General features: G+C 34.8%; 1 long non-coding RNA gene across 1 annotated transcript in view; it reads right to left on the bottom strand.

Annotated features, from left to right (window-relative positions):
• Positions 1 to 1300: 1300 nt before the first annotated feature.
• LOC140774798 (uncharacterized) overlaps positions 1301 to 6391 on the bottom strand; it is a 35649-nt gene continuing 30558 nt past the window's right edge. Inside the window, exon 3 of the long non-coding RNA XR_012106648.1 lies at positions 1301 to 1529. This is a non-coding gene — a long non-coding RNA (uncharacterized lncRNA). The remainder of the gene's footprint in view (positions 1530 to 6391) is intronic.

The raw sequence follows: 6391 nt of genomic DNA, 5'->3' as shown, positions 1-6391 counted from the left end.
TTTAATATTTTTAGTTAATGACATATAATTCTTATTTCGATGTTTATTTCATGTATTATAATTTTGATGTGTTTAATTAAAAAATTAGTAATTTAAAATTACTTCTAAAACTATTGGATATTAGTCTTATTTTAAAGATCTCGATAAGAGTTTTTCAACCATAAATTTTTATTAAAAAATAAAAACACTAAGAGGACATATTTAGTAATTTAAAATAGATAATATATATATATATATATATATATATATATATATAATTTTAATAAATATGGAGCTCACTGCGTTGGAGTGCAACGGGTTGCATCGGTTGGAGATGCTCTAAGCCATTTGATAATCTTTAAGCCTCGTTCGCTTGTGGAATAGGACCATGATGTAATAACTAGACATTTTACCTTATTTTAGTATACTAATTCAATATTTTTTCTCATCTTATACCATACAATTTTCGAAAAACTATTTATTAATAACTCAAGACTACTATTTTACCCCTTGAGATCACAACACATAATTACTAATTATATCAGATACAGTTGCTATCTCATCTCTCTCTCTCCTCTCCATAGGTAGCCCTATATACTCGCACAGTGTGAGGTATTAGGGTGGTTATAACCCCAGTACCTACACAGTGCGAGGATATAACCTCGTGTACCTGTATAATGCGGGGAAGTTTTGAAAATATTATTTCCCGATGGCTTAATGGTATTTTCATTATTTGGTTTAAAACATCATTAATTTCCAATACTTTCATATTAACTTTATGCCACATCAAATGTAATTATTACTTTTTATATTAATATTGAATTAAACATTAAAATAGCTTATACTAATATTAGCTCTCTTCTTCTAATATTAAAAATTAGAATAGTTATGTCTACTTACCCTTATTCCACAAGAGAACACAACCTAATTAGTACATTTCACTGTACATTTATCCTAACATAACAAAATTGTTTACTGAAATAGTTTCATTATTGAGAAAGGCAATCTTTCGAGAAGAGAAGAAAGTAGAGGAGCTTAAGATTGTCTCCAACTAGATCTACATGAGAAATAGGTGGGGATCTTCCCCACTGTCTAAGGAGAGAAAATAAGAAGAACAGACATACACAAAAACAAAATATCTCACTCTACACATGAGGTTTGTTATGTACAATTTTTTTCTATGCATATTGGGCTAGTTGACTAGACTTTGTGAACCTAAAGTTACGTCCCATGAGGAAGATAAATGAGGCTGCCAGAAAAGGTCTAGTCCAGCCTAACTAGGTTAGCCGTTATATACAACCAAACTGATAGATGTGCTATTCATGGTAAAAGGCCAATCAAAGTTACTCCTAAAGTAGGGGAGAAAATTATAGTGTGGTGGTAAATGGATCTTAGGGTTTAGGTAGGGTAACCTAGTTGTTTGAGATACCACCAAGGCCCCTTCTGCAGCATGTTCTTGTGCAGCTTTGTTTTGCAGCTTAGGTTCACTGTAGCACTCCAAACAAGTTGATGTAACTCCTTTGATGTGCACAATAACCTTGTAAGTGAACCTGCATATATAAAAGACAAACAGTAATATATCAGATGGATGAGAAATAAATTTCGCTGAGGTGAATAGTGAATTTGGTGAAGAAACCCCTAGATCTACATAAGACATCAGAAATTGCAAATGTTCTGACAGAACCTAATTGGTACAGATAGTATGCAATTTAACTAGGATATGCTTACTTACAATCTATTTGTGCCAATGGCACGATAACTTATGGATTGTTAGCATTTATCAGGGTTATTACCACTACCATCACTCTAACATCAAGGCATAGCAGACAGACAGAGAGGATTGTTTATCACAGTTTCTATTAAGCTTTGATACTGACAACACGTATATTATTAAATAGCGTCCAGCATTACTTTCTTTCAATATACTAGCTCCTTTCTGACTGGAGTTGTAACTCAAACTACAATAATCCGAGTCTTGAGAATTAGCTTTTTATGGAACATCAGCAAGTATAAAGCTTACATTCTTAGATGGCTTGGTCCTTCATCTTTACAACATTCAGAAAAAGGAGGAGGACAATAATTGGCAGCACAGAATTCAAATAGGCGACCTTGCCATTTTGTGATCCACAGAACCTATTCAGTAAAAGTAACATTATCAACTGCTATGTTTATGAATTGCCATTCTTTTCAACATAAACTCTCACTATTTTATTCATAAGATCATCAGGAGTAAGAATTAACATACTAGTGATCCCATTTAGTTTGCTATCCGTTGCCACCCCATTAGAAAGATCATATTGCTGTATGACTAGTTCATGTTGGTCGTTGCTTCCGATGCTGATCTTGCTGTTGTCAACCTTACAACCCCCACCTATTCTTGAAGAAACAGAGGCTTTACAGTTGGAAGACAAACAAGCTGCATTGGTCCATTGGAGAGAGGAGTTATTCTCTTCTTTTTCCTGGATCTGTAGCTTCTCAATATGAATGGAGTTATCATTCTGTATTACAATGGGATTTTCATCAAAGCCTATTAGCTCTGCATTCTTCTTCCTAGTTGAATGCACAATATCCTCCAACGACTTGTTTTTATGCTTGTAACCATGAGCCTGCATATCATCAGCTATGTTAAGGTATTTAAACAGAGTCATGTAAATCAAATATATCAAAGATCTGCTAGTTGTCTAAAAAAGTGAGTTTAATGTCAGGGATATTGCACAAAAGCATATAATGATGCCTCAAATTAGGTATTACCATTTCTCAAGTGCTAATATTATAGTCTTATTATTAGTTTTCCAATAGTACCGGTCCATACACAATACAATTGGTTAGGGATCTCATGGAGTTATGAGACATTCTCAGTCTTAATTTCCCTTATGTGCATGAAACAATATTTTTAGTAATAGACCATGTGGCCCATGTATGAGACAGACAAGTGCCCTAGTAGTTTGTGGTTGGATGGACCAGATGTCCCCAGTAATAAGGAGAGGGCTAGCCCCTTGTCCATACCCCTTACCTGTGGTATACTCAGATTAGAAAGAGAACACACTAGATATTATTAGTTGAACTAAAAGAAGGAAATCTATGTTACATAAAATTGTACCTATAAGCCTATAACATCAAAAGTAATCTTTTACATGGTGTTCTTTTCCTTTTTCTAGAGTTAAATTCAGTTGGTAACTTGGTATAACTTTGGGCATTATTCAGTCTATTATCTATTTATCTTTGATTCAAACAGTCGTAACTAGATTCACAACAAAGTCAGTTAATTAGTCAATCTATTAGTAGTTGCCAACATTTTACAAGACTTTAACTTAGATATGGAAAAATTAAGGAGTTGGTTCAAAGTCAGATTTGATTGCCTTATCTTTCTCCTTTCTCTTCTTCTATCTCTCTTTCCATCACAAACTTTGATATATTTCTCTGATTTTTCTTTCTTGTCAGAAATTTATCTTTCTCTGCTCTAATACTTATTAGAGTTATTAGATTTATATTTTATTTATTTATCTTATTTCATGGTGACTTTGTATAAAGTAAACCTATTATCATTTCATGGTATAAGAGTTTTCCGATCTCTAAGGGCATTTTAAGTTGGATCTCTCATTCTTCAATAGTCTTTTGCTCTCTCCATCTCCCTCTTTGATCTTTTTTTCCACCATCGTCAAGCTCGAGAGCTGCCCCCTCACTCCTCGAGCTTGCTGCCACTACAGCAGCCACTGCTGCAGCAGCCGCAGCCTCCACCTCCACCTCCGCTGCAAACACAGTAGTTGCAACAACTGTGTGCGTTTCGGCCTCCTTGAGCTTGGTTATCCCGTCGTCTTCCTCTTCCTCGGCGCTAGTTCCCTACAAGTGCAGTAGCAACTGCCATAGCAAAGCCGCAGCTTCTGCAATAACAGCAACAATGGCAGCCGCAGCTGCCACTATTTTCAACAGCAACAGCACAGCCACCGGTCTCCACCCTCTTTTTGTTCAGCAGCAGCAGTGTAGCAGTCCTTCGCAGGTTGTTGCTCTTGATCATGCCACCATGGTCTCATCTCTTCAATTCTGACAGCAGCAGCACTGTGCCCGCGAGCAACTACCCACCATATGTTTGACGAAATTTCACTATATTCACAACTCTCTTTTTCTACTACACTGTTCAAAAGTTCCGCTCATCAGCTGTTCGAAGGCTTGAGTGGACTAAAGTGGAAAAATCTTGAATCGCTTTCAAGGTATTTGATAGATTGCCGTCTCTTCTAATCGGATTTTCTACTTTAAATCTGAAACTCTTTTATTTTTTATTTGACATCTTTTTTTTTTCAGACAATTCATATAAATATCATACGAAAAAACTCTACGGTCCACGCCTTACAAATACACTAGACTTTGAACCATGTATCCATAATTTTTAACTTCTAATCTACACTCTACAGTGTGCACAAGCCTGCATAGATCCCAACCTGCACAGATCCCAAGGATAATATGTTTTTAACTTCACCTCATTATGTTTTGACGTTAAGATTCCCAAGATTAGATATGGGCTACACTAATAGTTTAAGCTGTACCTAATTTTAGCAGCAATAGTAATAAGTCGTATAGTCTAAAATTTAAGCTATATATGTAGCATTGCTGAGAGTAATGACATCAACCAAGTTGAGTCAAACCAAATTCTCAAGCTAAATACTAAACCATAGAATAATTTTTCATTCTTAACATTCATTTGGGGTAAGAGTTAATTCTACGTCCTCCCTAATTATTAGAGTTGCTCAAGCATTCATTTAAGTCGTGCACCACAACATCTTACCAATTTTTGATTAACACCCATCCCAATTTTTGTTCATCATAACGTTTTGAGTATAGATTTGATTCCGCGTCCTCGTTAATTATTGGAGAGATATCCGACAACTTTATTACTTGTGCACCACAGCACCCTATCTATTTTTGATTAACACTTATCACCTACCAACAGACTACAGCGTCCCTACTGAAGCTTACTCCGGCCCCAAAAATGGACAGGAGCGTTATGTCATGCTGAGTAAGCTCTACGTACGAAGCCCTTATGACCAAGTGGTTGGTGGTGACATAATTTCATCTGTGTAATTGACATCGATTAGACTCTTCTAAACAGATAAAATACTAGAGCAGCAGTGAAGAGTGACGGAGAATAATATACAAAGTAACTTATTACTGTACTCCTGTCGACATCGCCCGGCATTTCAGTAAGTGCATGTTTTCCAATTCTACAGGCAGTTTGAAGTGCATTCCAATGGTGTCTCAGAAGCATTGACTCACAAGATGGCGTTCCAACGCACTCTAATAGCCTTTCTAATATTGGACGAAGTTTTACTTTCGTATGTCAGTCTTATAGATATCATTAAAATAGATTTAGAGTAACCTAAGCAAGAGACTTTTAAGAGAGAAAATACTTATTATATTAAGGGGATTGAAAATTTACATTACCTGTGGATATAGGCACATCGTCAAACTACATAAATCTCGTCTAATATTTTTTTTCTTTATGATTTGCATATGTTTGAGATTTTTGACTGTAATTGTCTTATCTATCGTTGGTGCAGTTGATGTCTAGAGCTTGCCATGTGGGGTTGGGGACGATACGGAAAAATTGTGAGTGCTGAGAAGTAGGGTTGTTCAATGCGTAGTTGTAATTTCTTTTCTACTGAGTAAGGTGAGGTAAAATATAATGTGTACAAAAACATATATCATGCAGAGAATTAGTGTTAGTGTGGGGAAGTTTGTCACAATAAATGCGAGAAAATTTAGAAATATTGTTTCCTACGGACAATGCAAGGAAAAAGAGAAATGCGGGGAAGTATGCGTTAAATACAGTATAATACGATTTTACGAAATTCATTAAGTTCGCAATAGAATAAAAATTCTATTTACTTACTAATTTAACATACATTCCAAGATATTTTCATCATTTAGTTCAAAACATCACCAATTCTCAATACAATTTTATTATTCTTCAACACTTTAATATCAACTTTATATCTCATTAAATATAATTATTACTCATTATACTAGTATTGAACTAAATATTAGAATAACCTATACTAGTATTAGCTATCATCTTCTAATATTAAAAATTAAAATAATTATGCCTACTCTACTCTTAATTTACAAGTAAACACAATCTTAGATTTTACCGAATTTTAGCCAATTTATTAAATTGTACGGTCTAAAATTTAAATCGTGTATGTTGCTGAATTATTACTCCGAATTAAATACTGCTGAGATATCGCTCCAAGTTGTCACGCTGTCGAGTTATTTTTTAAGTTACTGTTTGATCGAGTCATTAATCAACCGAGCCGAGCCACCAAAATAGCATTTTGTTTTTACAATAATTATTTGAGATTAAAATTATGCATGCAATCTCCACGTATACATTTTAATCTCTATGATAGTGGGCGAGGAC

Source organism: Typha angustifolia, chromosome 13 (genome assembly GCF_048772165.1).
Source record: "Typha angustifolia cultivar Huaian chromosome 13, ASM4877216v1, whole genome shotgun sequence".
In the NCBI taxonomy this organism is placed as follows: Eukaryota; Viridiplantae; Streptophyta; class Magnoliopsida; order Poales; family Typhaceae; genus Typha; species Typha angustifolia.
Note: the sequence above shows the minus strand (reverse complement) of the source record. Positions and strands in the feature narration are given on the sequence as shown.